This window comes from Motacilla alba, chromosome 3 (genome assembly GCF_015832195.1).
Source record: "Motacilla alba alba isolate MOTALB_02 chromosome 3, Motacilla_alba_V1.0_pri, whole genome shotgun sequence".
In the NCBI taxonomy this organism is placed as follows: Eukaryota; Metazoa; Chordata; class Aves; order Passeriformes; family Motacillidae; genus Motacilla; species Motacilla alba.
Genome location: NC_052018.1, coordinates 68,126,326 through 68,152,945, shown reverse-complemented (window position 1 = coordinate 68,152,945; position 26,620 = coordinate 68,126,326). Strand labels below are relative to the sequence as shown.

Here is a 26,620-nt window from a genome sequence, read left to right as displayed (position 1 = left end):
AGCCAGTCATACTTCCTGGCTAGAGTGAGGAAATTTATTTTCCTCTTGGTCTTCTGATGTGATTGAACTGATGACAGAATAACAATGTTAATTAAACACACAATTTTATGTTTATACAATAGGTCTTTCTAGGCTTTATTTTAGGACCCAAAGATCGGGTTAAATACTTTGCCTTGAGGGGTTACTGTAGTTCACCTGAGCTGCATTTTGACCTCATTTGCAAGGAACTGAAGTCATGGATGTGGTTAGTGATTGTTGGTTACCTGCCATGCAGCATCTGCGTAAGTCACGAGAAGGTAAACTTATGTCAGAGGTCTTTTCAATCACTATCCAAACACATCTGACTGCGAATACTTTTTTTTCAACTATGTCACACAGTGCATCTACCCTGGCGATCATGTTGATCCCCTGAATCGCTGACCTTGAATAATTAGAAAATAAAGACTTGTGTACTTGATTCAAGTAGTTGCAATGACTTCTGTCTCTAAAGAAACTCTTGTAAAGATTAAAATTTTTCATCTTTGAAATGTATTTTTGTATAGATTAAAATGCTTCTTTTTAGAATAAATACAATCTTTAACTATACACAGATGGGTGTATACAGGTGATTCCACAAATTTAATTCAAATCTAATTCATATTTTCAGTGAAAAGGATTTGAATGCTGTTGTGTGTATGGCCATGGAGGCAGCAGATTGGTTCTTTTGCATAGGTAGTTCTTTGTGTTATAAGTAATGTTTGCAGCTTTTTGTAGCCTTCAAATTGTGAAGCTAAAATTAAAACCAAAGAAATCCAAAACAAAAACCTTTACATTCTACATTATAATGGAAGCTGTTGAAATTTTGAGAGGAAAGCTTCCATGGTCAGGAATAGGCAAGCATTTGGTGGAACTCTGGAGAGCTTGCCTGTGGGAGAAGGGGAGCCTTGATACCCATCCTTGCCTCAGGGACCCTGATGGATAATCAAGAAATTCCTCTGGTCAGGGAGCTATTGCTTGAGGGGCAGTGCATGTGGTGTCACCTTAACAACTCTCTCCTCCCACTGCCCCTCCTTTTTTGTTTATTAAAGAAAACATGAAAATGCTTGTAAGGTAGGGGAGGGCTCTGTTTGGTGGATAGCTTGAAGACCTGTGATGAGTCTGTTGCTGCTTTATAATTGTTGGACCACTAAAGAATTGGAGTACGGAATTGGAGGTTGAGCATTTAAGGATGTTTGTGAAAACCTGAATCCCGTAGGGGCTCAGGGGCTCAGCAGGATATTGAAGGCTTCTGCTTTCTACCTAGATACCTGAATTTCTAACCTACCTCAAAGCACAGAGAATAAAAATATTTCCTAAATGAGAGGGAAAAAAGGATTGTTTTAATAATTTTACTTAAACCACGTATCACCTGTAGATGAACTCTAATGCAAACCAATATATTATGACATTTAAAGTGTGCTTCAGGGTGCAATAATCATGCTTCTTTCAGTAAAGATATAATGGGTTGCAGAAGTCTGAGGTAATAACTGTGTATAAAGTTGCTAAGGACTTCTTAGGCCTGCAGTATCTGTCCTTCCTAACCCCCAGTTCCATTTGTAACTGTAGATAAAATTAACTGAGGGGAAAAAAGAATTCAGCTAAACTTACTATTGTAGTTGTTTTTAATACATAATTAATGAAAACAAAAACTAAAGTGCTACAAAGGCAGAAAAAACCTTCCAATATTTAATAATAGTTCAGATATGTAGTCTCTTAAGAAAGTAAAATAAAAACAAAACAAAACCAGTAAGTCTCTAACTTGAGGAATAGGGCTTAATTCACCATCATGCTTGCTTTATGGATCTGTATATTAAATTTAATAAATAATTGCTTCAATATAAAAATTAAATTTAATTTTATTAAGAATAATTTAAATTAAAGTATACAGACTCACTTTATAAGAGTCATAGGAAGGCGTGGCAGCATGTAATTGAAAATTTTGTGGTTAACACTGCAACTAGAGATTGAGTTTTTCATATATGATATATTCAGATCACGAAGAACTTTATTAAAATGTCAATTTGGAAAAGTGTTTTAAAGCACAGTTAAATTTTTTGACATAAAATTTCCAAAGTATATAGTGCCTATCAACAGTTTAAAAATAAAGTTATTCAAAAAATAAATGCCATTTTATGGAACACTTTATTATTAAAAAAATGTTATTAGCATTCCAAATGAACCCCCACACATGCTTCAAAAACTAACAGAAGAAATCTTTTGATATTAAATGTCAGCACAATGGGTATGAATTATGTGTAGTATTAAGATTTCAGTAAAGCAGCATTCCATGGTGGATAATTGTTTAGTTGTAGTTTTTTCCAACTAGATGTAGAGTATACAGTAGCTATTTATGCACTTTTATTTGTGTACATTTTATTTAGTATGGCATATTTCTGTTTCATCTTAGGAATTTTATAAAGATTAGGTTTTATAGAGCCCTTTTCTGGAGGTCTTATCCCCATTACACAGGAAGGTAAGCAAATACAGAGGAAGGTTAATTGAATTGCCCTGCTGCAGTATGTGAGTATTGGAGCTGGAACTACAATTTGGGAATGATCATTCCCAAGTCAGTACCTTAATCTAATATAGCACAGGAGTCTTTCCTCTTGTGTTGTAAACATAGAAAAAAAGAAGAGCAGAAAACACAAAGCTAATAACAAAATCTTCACATTAATCTCAAAAGTATGGTTTTGCATCCTATTAAGACTGTGTTTTCCTGTTATTCCTGTTTCCAGTATCTGCCTTCTTTCCTTCATGCTGTAGCAGGTGAGATGAGTGGGACCAACTGTGGCCAACAGGAACCTTGCTGTTTGTTTTAGGGACCAGAGTTTTAGTTATCTTACAAAATGGTTATATTTTCTTATGTATTTGAATTAGTGGCAAGGCACACATTTTTAAGGGACTTTGAAAGCTCAGCCTGGCAATGAAGACCACTTTAAAACCGTCTGGGTAAATAATTGCCTTGTATTCATGGCAATGGCTTTGTGTTTAAACAAAGTATGTACAGTCACTTTGGTGATAAAAGTAAATCCTTGGCACTCTGAAAAGCTGTATATGTGATCTGTCACAGGTATGGGTGGCTGCCTTCTAGCAAACTAGTCTAAGGATTTGTTACAGCTTTAACTCCTGTTTGGGGTTCTTGTTTCACTTAAACAAAAATTGACAGTTGAGATCTGGTCACAAAGTATATTGCATTGATTCTCTGATTTTGGAACAATTATTTACTTTACTTTTTACTTGTGGTTCTGTGAATCACTTGGTTAGGTGATCTCGTTGGACTTAGAGTGAAAATTGAGGTAGGCAGTGCTGAAATGGCGCTCATTTAATGCCAAACCCCTGGCAAGGAGAAAAGGGGAGCACAGCAGGGAGGGTGCCTTTGATCCTTCCTAGAAAGGAATCATCATGGGACCTCTATAATAGCAGCAACAGCCACAGGTGCTGTGCTCTCTTTCACAGACCCTGTTTAAAGCAGCCTCTGAGCTTGCAGGGAGGGAAGGAACAGCTTGTTAGTGGTTGAAAAAGAGATGTGCTCAATAGTCTGCTTTCTCCCTGTGTTCTTGGAGTGTTGATGAGAAGCACGGCTATGGATATATTGCAGCCCTTGCAGGAGTAATAACTTTGTATTCCTATGTCTCAGCTGTCTATTATCCTAAATATTTAGCAAAAAATATGTTGTTGGGAAATTTAGGACTTTTATGTGGTAGTGAAGTGGCAAAAGTTCCTCTTAGTTCAGGAGGGCTTTTCAACAAGAAGCGTTTTTTCTATCACAGTAAATGTCCAACTCCTGTCCTACTTTTTTGTGACATTTTAAGTTAGTGTACCTTGATTTTAAACTACACGTCCAAAAATGATTTACCACAGCATGTGTAAAATGTTCTGAGGACCTTGGCAAATATCTGATAGTTTAGGTCCATGTCCAGATACTGGGTCATATCCCCAAAATAGATTTGTGATAAATGGATGAAAACAACTGGCAGGTAAGCATGAGTAAAAAAAGAAAAAAAAAAAAAGGAAAAGAAAAACCCTCACAATTAATTATCTTTTCTATTCTTGAGAAGTGTCTTTTCAGTAGTTTTCTTTTCTGAAAGGTGTTGCTAGAGCTCCTGTTGTGGAGAAACTTGCTTACTTGGGACCGTAATTTTAATCAAAATTTATGTGCTTCTTTTCTCTTGTTGAAACTTTTGGAAATAGGACAGAAGTACTACAGCTTTGTTATTTCTCTAAAAGCCCAGAAGTTACAGCACAGCCCAAAGGGATTTGTGTGGGTATGAGAAAGTAGGATAACTTGTCTCCATGAGAAATATCCAGGGCTCCTTGACTTGCCTCCTAAGGAAAACATCTTTTTATACAAACATGATGACTTTATACTAGGGAATGTTTTTTGACACTGACAAGCTCAGGAGCTATGTCATTGTGTTGGTCTGTATCTGTAATTAGCCTTTAGTCACAGTGTCTCTAGCAAGTTTGAATATTTTTGCAAAGATTGAAATACTAGACCTAGATGAATTTTTTCTAGTTTTCATGCCTGTGTGCTAACAATAAAGGTGGAATGTTCATTTTTAAGGGTACAGAAATACAAATGTGTATTGAGGTACTATGAAATGCACTGTGAAATAACAACTTTTAAAATCTGTTCATTGAAATGCCCCAGATTATTCCTAATGGGTGCTATTGAGCTGTGTTTAGTGGGCTGTGGTAGAGCTGGGCCACCACATGGGAGCAAAGCCATGAGTGACTGGTAACTCTGCTCTGTGTAATGGTCACCTCTGGTCTTGGCTGTACTTCTGTGGGTTTTGAGAAGCTTAAAGTAAAGGATTGCTGTGACAATTCCTTACTATCCTGTGATATGAGTTGTGTTTGCCTGCACTGAAGGATGTGGGAAAGGCAGCCTGGTTGTTCCTTACAAACCCCTTCTGGAGTAAAGGCAAGCAGTAGCATTGATTGACCTGGGCACTGCAAGCTGAAGTTGTGCCACAGCACCTGATTTTCATTTCCCTCTCTGTAGCAGCTGGTGAACTTTTCTGGTTCAGAGTTGCCCAGAAGAATTTAGAGTCTTATGTAATTCTCTTTACTCTTAAGCTCAATAGGCCCTAGCCATTTTTCCATAACTCCAAGGCTTGCATTCATGATTGAGGTAAATATTTCCCTTCTCACTGTTTTTCTCCCATACTGATTCCACTGTCCAGTGTAAATGCCTTCAGAGTGAGGGAGAGAGCTGTACTGAGAAATGTAGGGATCATTTGTGTCCTGGACTGTTTCCCTAAGAAAAAACAAAGTAATCTGTCCTGTACATACTGCACAACAGAAGAGACAGGATACAGTTGGTGGTACAGCTATCTTTAATTTTTTGGTCATCACTTTCCATAAATACGCTATAAAATTAGGGGAAGTGTATTTGTTTCCTGTTTATGAGAAAGAGGTTGCTATTTTTGTCTGATCATTGACTAAAATTTTTCAGTTCTGTGAAGAAATACTTTGTGGGGAAAAAATATTAAAGGAGAACTCCAAAACAAACCTGTCCGACTTTAAAGAATGGGCTGCATGCAGTAGCCAGGCATGCACAGACTGTAAGTTCCTCCTACAAAAAAAGTTATATGCTGCTTTCAAGGTGGATATCTTTTTTGAGAATAAAGTGTAAACAAGACAATTTGCTCTGTTATGCTATTTGTGAAATAATATTTGGAAGGTATGCTGGTGTTCAGTTAAAATGGGGATTGGGAAAAGATGTAAATGTTGGCGGGGGAAGATTTCATTCTCTTCTGAAAACCCCAAGTGGGAGAAGGCTGGGGCACTGATCTTGCTTGCAAACTGGTTATCAGTCTAGTCTTTGGGCTCAGCCCTGCTTGCAAACTGCTGCAGGATGTCTGGGCAGCAGGGAGAATCTGGGGCAAAGTGAAACCCAGGAGGCAGATGGTCCATTTCTCCTTTTGCCCACCTCTATTGCAAACATGGTCTTTACTAGCCAAACATTGCCATGGCTTTGATTAATTGACTGTGTCTCCTATAACCAAAGGGTGCTGGAGTTACTCTCCACTGTTTGGACAGACTAATTTTTCCCTACCCAGCCCAGGCTACTATCAGTAGTGTCATAATCTCCTGGAACTGCCTTCAGGCACATCCGGAGGAGAGTGAATCCAACCTGCTGAGGGGGAAAGGCCTTGGAGAAGCTTGGCCAATGGGAGGGGTGGGAGGAAGGGAAACACCAACCCATGAGCCTGTGCCTGGCACTGTCTTGGTTGTTCTTGGTCTCGAGAGCTAGAAATTGGGAAATAGTACCTAAAGCCGAAGGGTTGGGGCATTTTATTCACTCTAGGGTCTGTTGGACTGCAGCAGTCACTGTGGCTCCTGAAAAACCTCCCTTGTGGCCGAGCCTGTCTGTAAAGGCTCCATTGTTGGGAGTTGGCTGCTTGGTGTGTCTGAGTGCGCAGAACAGGGCTGTGTTCAGCAGTGATCTCACCCAAGGTGTGTTTACTAAGCAGGCTGGGCATGGCAGGTGGTTGGTGGTTCCCTCCAGCAGCAGATGGCAGGGCAGCCACCTGACACCTTCAGTTCCAGCCCTGCGCCACCAGCTCAGCCTTCCTGGCCCTCAGGCAGGGCACATGCAGCAGCTGCCTCTCCTGCTGGGATGGCTTGAAACCACAGCAAAGTGCTGTTTGCTTCTTTGCTGATGTCTTGGTGCTCTGAACAGGGCCTGGCCCAGATGGGCTTTTCTCTGAGGTGTGCAGGAGGAAGCCCAGCAGTGCAGGAGAAAATCCTCTGAGCTACAAGTGCTTCCAGAAGAAGTGGGAAAGAAAAAAAAAAAACCTCAATAGTTTTGAAATATCTCTTTACTGGATAGTATTCTCCCCTGCCATTGCTGTGTCTTCCAGTCATTGTATGTCTGGCGGCTCTTCCTCCATGTCGGAGCACAGGTTATGGGACTTCCCTTTTACAGGCAGCAGAGCCAACCCAAAATGCTCTCTGCAGCTCTTTCATTTAAGAGCTGGAGTCTCAGGGGTTTGAATAATAAATCCCAAGAAGAGTCCTATGTACTTGAATGCAAAACAGCTGGATAACCTTTTTTTACCTTCTCACATTATAATCCCATTGGCCATGCGCTTATTCTTGCTCTCTCTCTTTTTCCTCTATTTTTCTTTTTCCTGGCTATTTCTTTTGCATACTTAAAGCAGTGCTACTTAAAAAAATTCTTTTTCTAATAATTACAGAGTCTGTGCAGGTACACAGTCCTCCCCTGTGAGGTGAGAAATAAGCAACAGTGTATCCTTATGTCTTGTCCTCTGTGGCTTTTTTTCCCCCCTCATTCTCTGTTTTATCAATTTAATCTGTGCTGTAGAGTGTTTCCAAAGAGTTGTGATAATATACCTCTTGTTTATAGGGAAGGAAGAAATACTTTTTCCTTCAGTTGTGTATTGAGAACCTATGCACAAGTATGAGCTAGTTTTGGAGGCCTAGACACCAAAATGCAGTATTTCAGGGTGCCAAGGGAGTTGCTGATTATAATGATTATGCAGTCATTATTGTACCAGCTGCTCCAATATCCTGCATTCTTAGAGCCCATTTAACATCAACTTGCACTATCAATTTTCTTGCAAGAATTTAGCTAGTTTTCTTTTCTTTTTTTTTTTTTTTTTTTTTTTTTTTTTTATTATCACAAATTGAGCTGCTGTAGGCTGGTAGGTTTCTTCAGTGCCTCTTGCATTGTTCCAGTTTTAGAAATGAGGACCTAAAGCAGGGAATTATAAACATCCACAATTTTTGGACTTCAAATGCCTGAGTACCTTGGTACTTCTAGTGCTGATACTCTACATGGGCTTTAAATAAAGGTAAATAAATTTACCTGCTGTTCAGTGCTGTAAGTGTCTGAATACTTACCAACATAAGGTATGTATTCAGATATTCTTTTTCTAACATGCAGAATACAACATGACAATACAGTGTCAGAATCAAGCTTAACTGTAGAATACAGTTAATATCTGAACATACATTGAGCATCATTGTTTTCTCAGTTTGGGATATAAATAAAACGATTTTTCTGTTACCACATCCTATAAAGTTGGTCGAATTTAACTGAATTTACAGCTGCTCAGCGTTCAAGAGTAAGAATTAAATTGAAACTTCGGAGTACTATTTTTTAAATAATTAGACTATTAGTGTAGGTAAACTCTTATTTTTAATAACTGAACTTATTCTAATAGCTAAAACTAAAAAGTGAAGAGTGAAGAGCTAAATGGTCTCTAAGGTTTGAAAAGGATCAGTGTTGATACTTTGCATTGGATTTTAACAAAAGGGTTCTGTTTATTTTAAGTTTGTTACCATAGAAGTATAAACTGAAAGGTAGCAATGAGGACTTTGTGTAATATATTATATTAAATAAACTTTCCCTGTTAGCACTGCATGCAAAGCTTTATTTACATTTCAGCAAACTGCTTTCTGCTGCACTTACAATTCTGCTATATGGATAAATTAAAGGATCTCATGACAGTATGATTTACTTTCTCTTTACAAACTGAAAAACAATATTTTTCAATCTATTTGCCTGAAGTGCTTGCATTAAATTTTCTGTTGGGCAGCATCAAATCTACCATCAGATGAAAGTTAGTCTTATCTTCTTGTTCCTATACTTAAAGGGTGGGCAAATATTAAATATTGTGTTTAGAATTCATTGTTCTTTCAAACAGTATTGAATAACCCTTTAAAATATATTCCTACCCTGCAATAACAGATGAGCTGCCACCAAATTAAATAAATAAAAAGATCTGATAGAATTACACATGAAGCTTTGACTGTTTGATTTCTTTTTTTATATTCTACAAACTTACTCTTCCAGAAATCAGTGAATTTATGCTTCAGGTTTGGTCGAGCTGAACAGGTGTGGTTGAGTGAATGACTTGCTCTGTAATATTGGTGGTGATAGATAAGGTGTGAAGGAAACACTGAGCCTGAACTTCCAGTCTCAGGATGATTTGTAGGTCTGGTAAATCAGGAGGTGAGGGCGGGGAAGAAGTATTTCTGTTTACATAAAGGAGAAGATGTTGTCTGCACTCCAGGTACAAAGGCTGCAAAATGTCATAGTCCAGCCTTTTTATGCAATATTTTCATTAAGCTGCATCGTTCTGATGTGATGCAGGTACAACTCCTTCTGTTAACACAGTTCCTTTAAAAAGTGTCAAGTATGATTTCATTTCACATAAAGATAGAGATGTTAGAATTAATTTGAAATACCTCCTACGTTTTCCACTAAAAGCTGTTTGACAAAACACAGGGTAGCCTATTCTGCTTGTAAACTTCATCACTTTTGGTTGCTCAGTTTGATGCAGGCTTTATTCATTAGGAGCTTTCAGCCTGGCTGTTGGAAGAAGAAGGATGGTCCTCTTGAAAACATCTGACTTCCTGTCCAGGACACCATATGGTAAAGTATCCTCTATGAGGCCATATGCCATCAAGCAATATGAGCCACCAGGTTCAACACAATTTGAAGTTACAAACTCTCTAGATAAAACATTTAGAGGATTTTTGTTATTTATCTGCAAAAGTTTTAAAGATACATGTAAGTAATGCAGGTCTTTTATTTGCAGAAGCTCCCTCCTTTGCAGACTGAGGTGTATACCTGGCTACCGTGAGGGCATTCATAGTTCATTTTCAGAGCACCTAGGAGCAAAAGAGAAACCTCATCTCTGCTATGCTCAGTTGAAGGTGCTGTGATCCACATTAGGTTTCTGTGTTCTTCTGGCTGGACAAGTTTCTTGGTTGCAGCTTGGTTTTGTGCATATGTGCTGTGATGCTGTTGATTCCGATGTCCTGTGAGCTGTAGCTGTTAAGTCTGTTTCCAAAAAATTTCCTCCACTGCTGAGGTTTGGTGTAAGGCTTGTTGAATACAGTAGGTGGTGGGACTAGTTCAGAATGAAACTAAATATTGGTATTTGGAAAAAACTCTAGATATCACTATAGTTTAAAATAATTGGGCAGTGGGAGCTACTACTTGTGGCCTTGGGCAGATCACTGTGAAAATGTTAGCCTTTATCTAGTTAACTATCTACTTACATTTTTTCATTTTCTTATTTTTAATTTTTTCTCTTGTTCTTTTCCTTGAGCAGTTGAGTGGAGCAATAAATTTGCAATCCTTTAAACTATTTTCCTCAGCTCTGTATTTGAAGTAATACTCAAATTCTGACTCCATGGAGTTTATGTTCCAGAATGAGCCACCCGTTATGTTTCAATGAAATAAAAATTTGCAATTGAAAAATAAAAATAAATAAGTTTACAAGAAAAGTTAGAAAATCCTGAAATGTGCTCCAATAGTTTCTTTCCTTTATCTGAAAGCATTTTAGAAATACAGTATTTCTTTTGATTACTGTAACAAAGTTGTAGTACTGTGACATGGTTTTAAATGAAATATTTTCTAGTTTTTTTAAAGGCTCTTATGTAATTAAAAATGGTAAAACAATAGACCAAAAGAAAGAACCAGTCAGCAAATAAGGAGTAAGAAATTATGTGTAATTGAAACAAAAACTACATTTTAGCATCTGAGCAGGACACAGTGACTTAGCTTAGAAATTACAAGGTATTTGACAGCAACTACTGCTGATTTGAAGTTTGATTAGAAAATAGTAATATTTTGTGCTTTCTGGCAAAGGTGAGCTGAAATGATTTGTGTAATGTGTCTGTAGTACTGCAAGCTGTAATTCAAATATAAATTGTTACTGCTGGACCTCTCTGTGCTTTCTCTGTCAGTAGAAAACCAAATTGAAAGCAGAATGCTTTATGCATTTATCAGATAATGCTTACAAAATGTTGTGAATCGGCCAAACATGGAAGAGTAGAATACTTTGAAAGACAAATTAGCATTCTGTTATTGAACCTGTCTGTCTTAAGTCTGACCATGGACTCCTAGCAATGCTCATAGCTGCCTGTGCTCTGGGTTGTCTCCCAAAGCCCTGTGAAGTGTCTCACTTGCCTAATTGAGGTACCTATGACTAAGAAACAGAAATGGCTCTTAAATGTTCATCTTATTTAACACACCAAAATATGGGTGTTAATATGGGTGTTATAGGTTAAATAAGATGGACATCTATAATCTCAAGGTGGACCTTGTACTAGGAGCTTGACATTTTTTTATTATAGCATAAGGCAATGTCACCCTACTTTTTCTTAAAACACAATTCACAAGATCACGTCTGCTGTCAGTGTTTCTGAATGTGAATCTCCCAATTCCTTTTAGGTACTTTATTTTGACATATACATGTGTAAAGTTTCTTTTCTTTTTCTGCCTAGCTTATGATTTTATCTTTTCAGAAGAATTAAAAGAAAAAAACTCATAACTTTTCATCCTCATTTAATCTCTTTGTTATCAGTGCTAAACATATGTACTCACACTAAATTTTTTTTCTTGCATTGTGAGACTTTGGAATATGTGTCCATTTATGCCAGTTGGGCATATTTCTCTGCATGTTTGCTATGTTTTTGTCAAAGTAAATTCTCCCATCATTTTGCTCATTCCTGCTGCTCTGATCTATCTGAAGCAGTTTTCTAGTCACGTGTCTGATAGAGACAAACTTCAGCTTGTCTTTGTATTTTATCACATTCTTAGATGGCTTAAAATTATATTGTCTGTTCTGTAGTCCTCTTCTATAACATTCAAGATAATTTTAAATTAGTTTCCTCCAGGGCTCTTACTAATGTTGCTTTTCCCCTTCTCCTGCATATTCTTATTATGGAGACCGTCAGGTAAGAAACCCCTGGTAGTGTTAGAAAAGCAAAGCAGGAAAACAGAAGTTAGTCCTGTGTAGGGAGCAAGAAAAAGTCACTGGGGAGCTGTTCAAATCTCTAAGATGCCTGGGCACAGAGACCATTTTTTTTGCCATTGCTGTAGTTACTTTCATATCTAAATCACAATTACTTTGAAGACTTCATTGTTAAGAAATATCCAAGTTATATAGCATTGCCTTTTGCTGTTGCACAAGAATATGGAAGTATTTAGTTTAATTGATACCACACATATTGATGTTTGCATTATGATGTGTACAGCAGAATATTTAGTTGAAAAAATAAGTGTACATTAAAATTGAACATAATTCAAATTCTTTAGAGGATTCTATTATTCAAAATAAAGGTTTTATCCTTCAGTATATGGTTCCCTAAGAAACTTTCTTCTTATCAAGAGGCTTTGTGAATCACCCCTGTCAGCATTAGGCTAGACAGTTCACCTAGATATTTTTATTTCTTATTGTTCGTAAAAAGTCACCTTCCCATTTCTCCTCAACTGATCATGTGAAACAGTTTTCAGGAAGATTTTGCATGTGGGTGCAATCATCCACAAAGTGCTGAGAGGAGCTGTGGGTGGCTGCACTGCTGGCATCCTGCTTCCCAGTGCCCTTGAGGCCATGGGGCTGCTGCTGTTCCTGCAGTTACGGGTGGGATGCATCAGAGTTAAGTGGCAAATGACCATAAATTTTAATGTAATTTGGCTGCCAGAATTTCTTAGGCACTTCTAAAATTTTAAGCTGTGATTGACTGTTTCTTGGGAAGGAGATTTTCTCTATGTGCTCATCTTTTATTGACTGAAGGAAAGTGGGATTTCATTGTGCTGGTTTTGGAAGCTGAAGGAATCAGACTTGACTGGGAGCAATTTTTCTCCATAAAATACATAATAATGTAATTCTGAAAGATGATGCTGTGTTTTATAAACCAGTCTTTTCAAAACTGTTTCTGTTGATCTGTTTCTGTTGACATTTTTGGTCAGTTCATATTGCCTTTTTTTTTTTTTTTTTAAATGATATCAAGTGCACTGGTGCATTATTTTTATATCTCGTACTTGACATAATATTAGGCTCAAGCATTTACCCTAGATATTTGATCTGCTATGATAACATACATTCCAGACATTCTTTTTTTTTTTTAATTTACATTAAAGGAAATTGCATGTTGCTTGGAAGAAAACTTCTCTTCATTGCTATGACCTGTGTAGACAGGTCAAGCTGTCAGATAGGCCTTGGTATCTGGGTCCTAGTCTGACCTTGCAACACCAACAGGCTCAATCAGCCTTAATCCAAGGCTGCAGGTGGGATGAAGAGGGGCTGCAGGCTAAGGTGTGTATCAGTCACATGGGCTGGTGGGGAGCACGGTCCCTTCTCTTCATCCTTTCTAAGAAGTCTGCTGGTGATTCAACATAATGAATAGGTGAATAGGTAAATAATAAAGCTGTAAAATGACAATTCTTTTCTTAATAAACCAAACCCTTCCAGTGCGGAAGAAGTCAAATTTCAAAATTGCTACTGGAAAAAAAAAATGTGTCAAATATGATATTCACCTGAAGCAGAACAATTAGAGTTAGGTATTTTCTGGATTTTTTTGTATGTGGTTTTGGAAGGTGTTTTTTTGTATGTGTGTTTTATTTGTTTATTTCATTTATTTATAAATGTTATAAATAATTTATATTATAAATGTGGTGAAACAGAGAAAGAGCAAAGTGGCTTGGTTCTGCTTTTGCTAGTGCATTAAAACATTAGCCTGGTAATGAGAGTGGTCATGTTACATGTGGTAAACTCAGATTCAACTCACTATTTTTGCCTCAGCACAATTGAACATGCACCTTCCCTCTCTGAAGAAACTGCTCTGATAACCAGACTAGAAATAACTCAGAAATAAGGTTTGTTGTGCTGCTCTGTATACAAAATTAAACACTCAGGCAAGCAGGGATTGGAACCAGATGTCTCATTTCCCAAGAGACTAATCTTGCCACCAGGCTAGAGAGTTGCATTTTCTCATAACTCTTCCCTTCCTCCATTTACATACAGTTTATACACAGGAGACAGTTCCAATTATCCTGGAGTATTAGACATTTTCACACTGGCATATAATTTTCCAAAGGGTATAATTGGACCATGTCTAGTTTAAGTGCAGGAGGGAATGATTAGCCAAAAGATACTTGAGTAGGTCAAGCACCAAGACCTGCGTGGTTCTTCATAGAGACAAAATGTTACGCTTTTAACTTGTTTTATCTGTAAAATCTTTGTGCCCTTATGTTTGCCTCAAGGAACCAAGAGCCCTTCAGTTACAGTTTGAACTGAAATGAATACAGGGACTGAGCTGTGTTAGGACAAGTGCTGGCTGCATGTTCAGGAGATGATCCATCCCCTTCCTTCTGCACTGGTGAGGGCACATCAGCAGTGCTGGAATCGGCTTCCCAGTATGAGAAATGTGGACATAGTGAGGCAAGTCCAGCACAGGGCCTCAAATGGGATTAGGGACCTGGAACATCTTCTCTCTGAGGAGAGGCTGAGAAAGCTGGGGCTTCAGCCTGAAGAGGAAGACATTCAGGGGAGCTCATCAGTGTAAAGAAATAGCTGAAGGGAGGGACTGAAGAGTAGGAAGACAGAAATTGTGGCCTGTGACAGACTGAGAGACAATGAGCACAAGCTAAACCACAGGACTTTCTATCAAGAAACGTATTAATACAGTGAGGGTGAGCAACACTGGTACAGGTTGCCCAGAGGATCTGTGGAGCTTTGTTCTTGGAGGTATTTGAGACCTTACTGGACATGAACTTGGACTGTCTACCTTAGGTGACCTTTCTTGAGCAGCTGTGTTGGATTAGACAATCCCTGGAAGCTTCTTCTGACTTAAATTTTTTTTTCTCTGAAAATGTGTAGTTCTCTATTCTTCTACTCACAAATACTCGTGGACGATATAAACATCATGTACCTAAGTTTATTATTCTGTCATATTAAAATATGGAACATAAATTAAAAAAAAAGGCAAATCCCAAACCAAATTCATTAAAAAAGGGAAAACAAAAATGAAGTCTTCTCTTAAATTTGTAGGTGAAAGAAGCCAATCAGGCCAATATTATTAGCATGATTGCATAAAGCACAAGACACCTTTGGTATTTAGATAAAACCCGAGGAGCTGGTTTTGATATTCGGGATTAAGACACAAGAATCTTTCCTTTGAATCTGAAAAGCATATCTGAATCTTAAACATCATTGTGCTTGTTTAGACAAAATAATTATTGGAAAAAAAAGGAAGCTCTTTATGCAAAAAGGTGGAAAAATGTGAAAGCAGCAGGTTCTGTTCAGTATTAACCTCATTACTTTTGACTCCCAGATTACTGGGGGAGTGAGGAGCAGCACATGCAGATCTCCCAGCACATAGTCACTGGGAATTCCAATTCATAATTTGAAGAGGAAAAGCTGTGGTGACTGTAATCCCGAATACACTGTTTTCCATGATGTTTGGATGGCACTAAAGCTGAAATTGTAAACAAGTTTGCAACAGATAAAAATGTAAATTAATTTTCGTTAATATATTCAAGGAAATAGAAGATTTCAATTGATTCTCTTAAAAAACAGCAGAGCAAGGTGTGAGTCAGGAAGATCATCTTCCAAATCATCTTTTATTTACCAAGTCTCGTCCTCCCATTTTATTAAACTAAATCCTTTGCAGTATATATCCATCATAGTTTATAGCTTGAAGAGGGTTGGTTAATATTTGATTAGGATAGACAGTGCTAGTAAGTTTATTGATTCAGTCTTTTACTACTAAATGAGATAGCACTCTGAGAAGATCAGAGTGGCAAGTTCTGTCACTTCAAAGATTTTTATGACATTTAGTATCAATTGTGAAAAGAAAAAGCTAAATCCTCACTTATATTTCTTCCTTCCTTTTTTTACTTCCTTTCAATTATTCTGTTCCTTCATTTGTCTTGACTGGTGGAAAACATTTGTGTCGTTTTAATAGCTATCAACAAGCAGGTTGCCACAGTGTAGTTGCTGCTCACTTAATTTTGGTGCTTTCATTTCAGTCCTTTTGGTGATTTTTTTTCTCTTAACTTTATAAATGATTAACCTTAGGAAAAGTTGATTTTTTTTTAAGATGAACTGTGTAAAGAGAAAAAAATGCATTATTTATTTTGTTATGAGAAGTTTAGAAACAGGCGGAAGATGTGGATGCCTATTTGGGGGAGAAAGAGAGCACAGGTTTTAAACTGAAGAAAATTAGAAGTTTCACCAATTAACTTTGGACTACTACTTAGGCTACATAGGAGCTAGGTACTGAGGGATTCCTAGGCTTATAAGTACCCACGTAAGCAAGTTTGATTGGCAAAAGGATTTTTTTCCTCAATCTTATTTTTAAATAACTTTATAAAACGAACAGATTTTAAAAATGGAACATTCTTGAGATGGAATCTGGGAGATAATTAATTTATATTGATTCAATGCCTATTACAATTTTACTTTGTAGCAATAGAAGACAGCAACAGCTGAACAAACTGAATATCCAAGGAGGAGAGATTTCCTATGCTTACATTATCTGTTAGCTGCAAATTATATTAAAAATGAACAAAATCAGGAAAATAGCAACATTTGAATTACTGAAGTTTCTCTTTGTAGATTAAGGGAATTGGAAGTGATGGCCTTGCTTGACATGAGTTTGATGAGTCATTTCAGATAATTTCATTTCAGTGGTCAAAAATAGTTTAAGACAATTCCTTGTTTTCCTTAAGAAGTTTTTTTTTTTTCCTTTTGTTGTTTTTTTCCTGCCTTTGTGCTCTTTTGAGAGCTGTTTCATTATTTCCACTGAAATAATTTATGGCTAAATGTTCCAGTTCAACTTTGCTGAAAGGTATAGATGAAGAAGTGAAAATTAGTATCAGCCTCGTCTAATTCCATCCAAATCCTTCTCTGACCACAAAAGTTTCTTATAGTTCAACAATGTTTGATGATTGTTTCTTGAAATTCAATTCAACTTCCTAGAACTTCATTTTCCATAAGAGAATGTAGCTTGATCTCTAAATTAATTTTCAACAGCAGCTGCTTTTGAACTTAATTTTCAGTTAGTTTAACAAATGGAAAAGAAAAAAGGAGTCATCTGGAATATTTATTATTTCAGTGAAAGAATTCAGATTAAGTATTTCTGAAGGGTGTTATTTCTGTTGTAATTTTTTTTTCAACCTATAGAATGTTACCACAGTTGAAACAGGAATAGGAACAATCTCCTCTGCAACCATAAGTAATTTTACAATGAAAGCCTGGCGCATTTCCTTTTTTTTTTTTTCTTTTTTATTTTCCTAGTAAGCTGCTTTTAACAGATTTCTTCAGTACATTTAATTTTGCCACAGCAATTGGTAATATCTTAATTCTTCTTTGAGTTATTCACGTGCATGTTTTATTGTCAGGAAGGAGAAGAAGCTGTGCTAGAAGTATCCATTGTTAGTAAATCTTGCTTTTCATGTATCCTGAATAATACAGAAAATTAGTGTCTGCAACTCGTTGATCTTGCCAAGGGAAGGATTCATGGAGTTGCTTAACAGCTCCTTTTCCCAGATGTTCTGTTTCAAACCTCTGCTGCTGTTTATCCCTCAGCTAGGCTGCTTGGAACATGTGTGAGGTGATGCTGGAAGTGACCATTGCATGGATGCGGTTCATTGCTTATCTGAAAAGCAGCAAAGCCAAATCCTTGCCTTTTCTGGAACAGGGGAGTTTCTGCACAATGCTAGGTGCAGCCTGACCTCTGAAATGCTGTGCCTTACTTTTTCTCCCTGAAGTTACTTTCAGTCTCTCCTCCAGCATTGTCAAGGAGCATAGAGATAATTTTTTTTAAGTAACTAATTTCATTAGTTTGAGTAAGATAACTTAAATATGTGAAGCTAGACAAAGCTGAATATTTTATTGAATCAGGGACTAGATTTTTCATAGTCTTCTCTTTATTTTTAATCTCCGTGAGTGGGTCAGTCTCAGAAACCAGATGTCTGACTTTCAGAGCTCTGCACTTTGTCAATTGTAATCAGCCCTTTTTTTTTAAACAACATTTACTTTCCCCCAGACAAAAAAAAAAAAAAAAAAAAAAAAAAAAAAAAAAAAAAGAGATTCTTGCTTTATTAACAGCTCTCTTAAAGAAGGCATAAGTAATAAACCTACTGAATTAACAATAGCTATATCTCAGCAGCTCAGATTTGGAAGTTGCAAAGTAATATTTACATTTCTTTAGTGATAAGGTCAACTAATTTTAGGCTCTCTTTTATAGGTATCTCTGGCATAGTAAGGTTAAGTTATAATAAATGAGCAAGGTATTCAACATTGACCTGTATTTTGTGCATGCCAGGCCTTCTGGAATTACTGGAAAATTACATCAGGCTGAGTTAAGTGTTGTATAAAGTATTGAAGAAATGCTTCTTGAACTGGGAGAGTGAAAGATTCTTAGTGTCCATGTTTCCTTGACCTAAGTGATGTCTAAATTCTAATTATAGTTAAATGTCCTACAAATGGCATTATTTCAAATTATATAGAAGTTCTGGGTTTTTAAATAGTTTTCCAGAAATCTTTAGAAGCTTTTTAGAAGCTTGTTAGCGTTCAGAGGAGATACATGTGTATTCTGGTGTAAAGCATGTTTTCCTTCACTTGTTTAACATACAAACTATACAATGTTATCATTCAGAATACAATGAGTCATTTGAAAATATTCTTAATATTTTCAATTTTCTATTTCAGCAAGGTTTGTTAGAAGTTCTTAAGAGTGAAGGGATGCCTGACTTTTATTTTAGATTCCGTTAGTGCTGCCACAGTAAGTTGGCCAGTATTGCATAGCCACAATATTTGTATTTAGAGAAGGAAACATTCACTTCCTTTAATATGAGTACAAAAGGTGATTAATCTAAAGTGTTACAGTAGCCACTGGTCCGCTTCTAGTCTTTAATGAGTTTATTATCACAATGTTTTTGGGAAGTCAAAAATCCTGGCTGTATCTACAACCTGGATGTAAATTATGGAGACCATTGTAAAAATAAAAAGAATAATTAATTTTAATCAAAGATAGCTGCTTAAAACCAATTTCAAGAGATGAATACTTTTGAAATCAAAAACTATGTCATCAAGAATTATCATTTTATAACATCTAATTTTTTTCCTTTTTAGTTCTTAAGCAAGTAGTAAAACCCTGGCTGGTATTGTCTTCAATTGACTGAGCAAGCTGGAAAAGAAAGAATGAAGAAATGAATACCTGCTAGGACTAATTGCAGGGTATTTCTGAATTCAATTTTTTAAAGCAATTCAGTGAAAGTTGTGCTGTTTTTTTACTGTATTAGTTTCTTAACTGAGATACTGTGTTGTACCAGATCTTAATAAAGACAAATTTATGATCATAATAAACTTAACCAAGTCTATCATCTTCTAAATATAAAATTTACAAAATCAATGTTCCAAAAACCTATATTGAGTAATCATTACTTTTGTTAAGTTCCATTACTGCTTTAGATTATTAACACTCTTTCTGTTATCTGACCAATTCATAATTCCTGTAGGCATTTTTTGTTTGCGAATTAATCTTTTTAAATATTTCATAGCTTTCTTTCAATCTTCTGGAAGTGTTGCTGAATTCCAAGTGGCAGTTCAAGGGATGGAGCACTTCTTAGGCACATCCTATTTTTTTTTTTTTTTTAAATAGCAATTTGAATTTGCTGATGAAAAGTACTGTAGCTGCTGCTTAGCATTCTACTTACATATTATCATTTAAGCAAATACATATTAAACAAATATCGCCTAGCTTTGAACTGCATATTAGTAACTTATGTCATTTGTCTATTTCTGCTTGTTCAAGCGCTAATATTTTGTTGAAGTTGTTTTACGTTTCCTCGTATAGAATCCTGTGTTATGGCAGTCTTGACAGTCACAGGTCTTTGAGTATATCTTTACACTGTGGATATACTTCCTGGAGAAGTAGCCCATCACTGGAAAGACTTTTTTCAATTATAAATAAACTATTTGATTACATTTGATTCTTTTCAGTAGAACTAGTTTTACTCTTAAAATAAGACAGAACAATGCTCTTCCACATGTGCAGGAAGGCAAGATGGTAATAATTATTTTATCATTTTAATGTATTATTTTTCTAACCTTTCACAGATTTTTAGGAACAAATCATAACAGATTTTTTTCCCAGTAAATTTCATTACCTCATAAATGCACCAACTTACTGTTATTTCCTCCTTAATTAGTTGAAGTCTAAATTTTGTAGAAGAATGGAAAAATCTGTTTTTCATTCAACTTGGCTTCTTGAGTGACATTTCTGATAAAAAGAGACATGTTTTTATACATATAACCAGATAGTCACATACCTTTTAAAAAGTGTGTTCTGAAAAATAAGCCTGCTGTGTAATGTAACCTTTCATGTGTTATTTCTGTGAAGCGCTTTGGAGTTTTCTTGAGCTTAAAATATTCAATTCCATGTGCTGGCCTTTATTGTCTTTCCAGGGTTTTTGATGTCTGAGTATCAATGTATCTTTCCATGCATTTCTTCATTTTCCTTCTTCAGGTTTGAATATAGTTCTTTCCTATACATCTAATTCATGCCATTCCTTTATGCCATTCCTTTATGTCATTCCTTCATGCCATTCCATGCCCTCTCATTTCAGTATGGATTTCTGCTAGATTCTTTTCAATAGATTTGTTTCAAGGAACTGTGGATAATCAATAAATGAAATTAAATTGCTTTTATGAAACTCTTTTCCCTTTCTGAGTGCCTGTCCTCAATTCACAAGATGTTCCAAACCAGATACTCTTGCTTACATATTAACTATACAGTTCTTATTTGTATTTGGAATTCTAATACCTTTGTCATTGTCCCTTTTGTTGCCATTTGGAAGTTTTGCTGACAGAGTATATTCAGGTACTGAATCTCCTATCTTTAAAATCTACTTTAAAGTCCATTGCAAGGTAAAATTAAAATAATTTTGGCAGATTTAGTAATTTTTTCCTTGAATTTCTGTCCCATAATAAAGCATAATTTAGAATAAATGCCCTTTTCTGCTTCAGTTGATTTATGTCAGAGATACTGCAGGTCAAGGCTGAAATACGTAAAAGCTTGCTCAGCACATCACCACCATTTGTCTTATCACATTAAACTTGTCTTAATATATTTCTCGAGAACATTTAAAGTGAAAAAGAAACATTAGGCTAAACTCTTAGTGAGGAAAAATACAGTCACAAATCATCATCATTTTTTGCTATCATATAAATCCCCAGAACCATGAAAAACAGCATATTCATTGACCTTTTCTTGGTTCCAGTGCTTTCCCATTTTTTGGACTGGATCCTTAAACTATAATATTAAACCTGGTAGTTCATTTTGGTCCTTACATAGCCTGCTAATGACTGCACTGTTTCACATTGCTCATCTTATTCTGGACTTAAGTATAAAATAAAAATACCTTCCTATAACATGACATAAGGAACTTAACATTAATTAAGGAATCTGCTTTGGAATTCTGTAGTCTTGTTTGGATACCATCATCTTGGGTAAATGTGAAATGATTAGTCTGTATTGGCAATTCATTTTGTTTTGCAGCTTTATTATGCACTTCCATCTAATGAACCAGTTAAGCATGGCTTGTGTTATCTGAACTCACAAAGAAAGCAGATCAATCTTTTTATTTGTTGGTGACTAATTTGGATGCTTTCATACTGTTATACTGTAGTTACTATTTTCTAATGAAGTAAAGTATGATTATAGGTACCAGAACACGCTGAAGCCAGCTGCAGTGGTTAATGCTGAAGACATCAAAGTCTTGGTAACATTCATGTAACAGAGGCAAGTGCTTAGTAATTTACAAAGAGAGAAAATAAAGACCTGAGGAGTAGATGGCATTTTCCAGATCCACTCTGTAAGAGATGCTGATTCCCACTCCCACATATGAGCTGATTACTAAGGCAGGAAGCGTTATAAACAGTGTGACAGAGTAAATTGCATCACTTGTCTTCCCAGTAAAAATGTGCAGGAAGGAAGTGACACCTGTGCAGAGGACACGCTTTTAATAGCTCCTCTGTTTTATCTCAGGTGGCAGCATCTAGTCGAGGGGTTCATTCTTGCATGTATTCAGCTCCTGAGCCCTGCTTTTTTCAGCCCACCTGACTTAGCTCTCTCACTCAGATGGGCTGGAGTCCTCGACTTTTTATGCCATTCTGTCTTCTGTTTGTAGTGTGCATTTGGGATTTTTTTGGAGAAAGGGTAATCCTCTTGTAAGTATTTTTTTTCCATTGTAAATTCCATAAGCTTTGCCCATGTGATTCAGAATTCCAGCATCTCTAAAGTAAAATACTTTTTAATTTGCTTCTGTGATATAGGCAACTAAAGATTTTTGTTACCTTTAGGTCCCAAATTATCCTTTTGTTACACCAAATAGGTGCATTTATACAACTAATAGAAATTAGATGTGGATTTTCTCCACAATGAAATCTACTCAGTAACAAATATATTTCTCTAACAAAGGTCCTGCAACATCAAAAGAATAATCTAAATGGATGACTGTAAGTGGTCATTATGAGATTATTACTCAAGAAAAGTAGTGTTAAATGGCTTTCTGGTCGTAAACTTTGTTTTGGATATAATTTTCTCTTACCATTTAATGAGGTATTTGAAACTGTTTTTGGCAACCTTAATCTTTCATTAACAAAACTTTTAACTGTTTATTTCCTTCCTGGTTTTTGCTTTTAATTTGAAGAAAAATATTGATATTAGTAGAGGAGATGGCCATTCTCATTGTTATTTTAACTTCCTTTGTCTTAGAACCAGTAACTTGTGACTAAATAACTCTTCTTGTTAATTTGTGATAACAGGGCTTTGGGGTCATTCATGTAAGTATGAGGAATATGTTATGATAGAGTGGATGAGGAAAAAACCCACAGATGTGGACTGTATTTTAAATGTGTGTTGGTTGTCCTAACATGAAGCCATGAAGAAGCTGGACCCAGTGTGTGCCATGTGATTGACCCTTTTCCTCTCTCCCATCCAAAACCAAGCCCTTGTCACTTTAAGGAAGCCACTGATATTTTAGAAGAGCTTTTATAAAGCTAATGTGAAGAACTGGTTATTTGGTTACAAAAAAAGCAACAGAAAAGGAAGGATGTGTAAAGAAAACTACCGCAGATTAAGTAATTGTCATCTTTTAATAAAATAATTCTGTAACTTGGGCTTGGTTCCTTCCTCTGCCTGAAAGGTATTTCCTCCCTGGGATGGTGCAGTGACTGCAAGGCTATAGGATATTTAGATGTTTTGAAAGGCTGATTACAGATGGCAGTCCTCTTAATTTCTCTAGGTCATACTGTTTCCTTTTTATGCACTTTTTTGCAAAGGTTGGAGGAGGAAAAAAAGAGGTTTTCTGGGTATACAAGTGGGAGGAGCAGTTCCAGGCATGTTTGGGCAGGTGTTTCTTGTCTTCTGTGATGGCAAACAGAGACTAGATGTTCACAGAAAGCTGATTTTTATCCCTCTTTCCTGGTGTCAGCACAAGTGTTACAGCAGAGGTGTTCAGGGGCTTGGCAGGCAGCCCCTCTCTGGTTCCTTCCACCATATGACCACACTGCATGGTCACATGGTGTGACACCCTGTCACCCCCTCCCATGTTATTTGTGGAATGATATTTTCCCATTCAGAGAGCTTCTTAGTTATTATTCTAGCTTGGGTTCAAATTTTTGGCTGCTGGTTTTTTGGTTCCTGACAAGCCCTAGTATTGACAGGGCGGGCAGCATGCCTTTTCCCTGTCCAGAGGGACACCTGGAGGTGATCTCTGTGTCCTGGAGATGAGCCCTGCCCCTGCCTGGAGAAAGCCAGTGCTTTTCAGGTTACATGGAGTCTGCTTTAAAGGTGTTCAAAGGCAGGACTGCATTCCTAAGTTTGTTTTTTAAAGACGTTATCTGGATCTCTCAATCTTAACAAATATCACTCATTGCAGGGCTGTGATTTGGCAATAAACACCCCCATGAGTGAAACACTGTAGCTCTCCCTTGTGCTATGGTGAGGTAGGGACACTACAGGCTTGCTAAATATTGTGGGGTTTGGAGCACCTAAAGAGTCCAATGTTACATATGACAGGGATTTGCTGAAAACCACATAGATTAATAATTCATCTTGCCTTTAAATTGAGAAAATTATTCCTTGATGAGCATACTCTGAATTGTTGTTATTATTAGTAGTAGTAATAGTAGTATTTTTATTATTATATTTAAAGTAAATTATTACACAATCTCAATTCAGATCTGTAGTTTCAGAATTGTCGTGGCAATGTCACTGCAATAGATAATGCCTAGGAAAAAAAATGGCTAAATGATTGAAGGCAAATGATTGTCAGAAACTTAGGGAGACGGGATAGAGGAAAAAAAGAAAAAAAAACCACTATTTAGACTACAGTAATATAAATTTGGACTGCAGTGTGTGGATACATTCCTTTAGACAGCTGGGACAGACACAATTTCTAATTCTGAGATACCACAGCCAAAAATGGGACCAGTTACTTTTTATTCTCCCAGAAAATGGGAAATCCAAATTTTTTGCCATCCGGGTCAAATTGTTCTCTTTTGCTTACTTCAAGCTGTATTTTTAATGTACAAATGATGTCACAATTAATAGAACATTTATGTATAATGCCAGAATCAATTGTGTCATCATTAAGAATTATCAGCAGTAAGAGATGTGTGTGATAATCCATGCTGGATTTAAATGTATGTATCTGGACCATTCTGGAACGGTGAATGTGAAATCAGGTGCAGATATGATAATGCACCTAACAATTTTTGGCTGCTGTGATGCTGTACAGACATGTGAAAATGAAGTTAGGTCAGAAGTATTATGGTATTAGCAGAAACTGTGAGTTTAAGTCTGAATGTAGACCATGAATCATTTGTGTTTCTTGCTCTGTGCACGTTGCATATTAAGAGGCTGGGCTTGATGTACGGTTTCACCTACACTGTCTGTCAGCATTCTACTTGTCAAGGGACTTATTTCAGAAAATGTTAGTTCTTGGATGTATTTTCAAAGCAAGCATTCTTTGTTTTTCTTTGAGAATACAACTGGATCAGGAGGCTGTGCTGATTTGGTGCTTATTTGCATTTTCCCTTAAAAGACAGCAATTTTAACCATCCATAGAAATAAATGCTAAGTATTAAAAGACACTGCAGCTCCTATTTAGAGTCTTAGCAGCTACTGTAAACATCTTTTTGCCTTCCTTATTAGTTTTTTCTTCTCACATGTGTGACATTTGATTTTGCAGGAAGAGGGCTAATAGCTATTTTATTTCACCCTAAGTCCATCCAATATTATCTTATCCCTTTGAACTGGTTTCTGCATTATTGTGTCCAAACAAATTTTTCACTTTGAAACACTTTGAATAGTTGTGGGGTGTCTTTTGTTTTTGGTTTTTGTTTGTTTGGGTTTTTTGCTTTGTTGTTTTTTTTTTTTTTCCTTTGGTCCCTGCCCCTTCTCCTCTCTCCTCTTCCCCCTCTCCCCCCCTCCCCCCCCAAAAAAAAATCCCACTGCCAGATCAAGTGATGACCAAACTCATGCCTGGCCCTGCTTTTTTAGTACTTTAGCAGTGATGCTGAGGCTCATACTTCAGGGGGAGGAGATGGGGAGCATGTATACCCACTGACTGTAGATTATACAGTTTCTGAGAAACTTACCTTGGAGAAAGTATTGGCAACATGGAAGCATTTTTGCTAAATATCCATGCCAAAAAACCCATGTTCTGGTTAGAAAGACTTGGACTCTCTTATGGTTTTGTCCTACAGCACTGTAGAAAGGCATGACACAAAAATAAAAGGGGTTGGTTTACCTTTTGTTTCCCTTCTGTGATTACACTCAGTACCTTAGCACATCAATCTAGCAGAATTTCATTTGCAAGATGGGGCACATGTGTGAGTAAAGATTAGACTATTGTGTGATGCACTCTGTAAAATATGTGATGTAATTTCAGTCTTACTATGCATCAACTTCATAATTTGCAAAAGTTTTTTTCTAGATACATTTCTGAAAAAGGCTTTTGGCTCAGCTTTTTTTATCTCCAAACTTGACAAAGTTATCTAATTTTTTCAGATGATATTTAGTTCTGCCTAGATTTCTGTTACTTTCATACAGATTACCTTTATCTTAATTTTTGAAATTAAATGATAAAGGAAAAAAAATCTGAACCAGATGATTTCCAAATTCAGTTTGGTATTCTGGTTCAAATTCTTAGTTGAGACTCTCTGGTTTTTGTTTTAGTGTGTTGCCTTTTCTCTTTACAAAAAAATAAGGTTTGCCTGACTGCAATTTGCTAGCACACCTTTATGGACTGTGTAACTGTGAGCTATTTGAAAGAAAATTTGTGAGAAGTGGTGCCATGTGCTGAACTATGACCAGGGAGCTCTGTCCTGTCTCCATCTGGAGAAGCAGCAGTCTGCTGCCCAGTCAGTGCCCATAAAGTGGCCATCCCTCAGGGAGATGGTCTGAAATCTGTACCTGGACTCTGTTGGGACTCTTTTGGGAGCTGGGGAAGTGGGAGGGAGCTGGTGGCCTGGCAGCATTTCCTGCAAGAGTTCAAAACTTTCTGTTCCAGCATGCACAAAATGTGGTTGCCAGCCCTCTCCTGTGGAGCACAAATGTGTAAACAGTTATCCTGTTTATATCCTGAAAATAGTACTTCTGCCTCTGCATAGTAGGGTTCTTTCAGTTTGACTTAAGAAACTTTTTTCCACTACTTTTGTGCTTCTCTCTGTTTCTGTTCACAGCGAATGTGTCTGCCCCAATCTACTTATTTTATGTGTAGTGCTTAATGAATTCGATTTCTTAGTGAAATTTCTTT

At 36.7% G+C, this 26,620-nt stretch overlaps 1 protein-coding gene across 9 annotated transcripts in view; it reads left to right on the top strand.

The window, feature by feature from the left end:
* Positions 1-26,620, top strand: part of CHRM3 (cholinergic receptor muscarinic 3) — a 269,545-nt gene that overhangs the window by 30,288 nt on the left and 212,637 nt on the right. For 3 of the 9 annotated variants that reach the window (XM_038130543.1, XM_038130536.1, XM_038130542.1), the window contains exons 2-4: positions 9,350-9,427; positions 18,927-19,031; positions 20,262-20,322. The exons of 4 other annotated variants lie outside the window; for them this stretch is intronic. The gene's annotated coding sequence lies outside the window, so the exon portion shown is untranslated. Of the gene's footprint in view, positions 1-9,349; positions 9,428-17,906; positions 19,032-20,261; positions 20,323-26,620 lie in introns of those variants that run through there. 2 more of the 9 variants (XM_038130539.1, XM_038130537.1) reach the window with 2 other exon arrangements.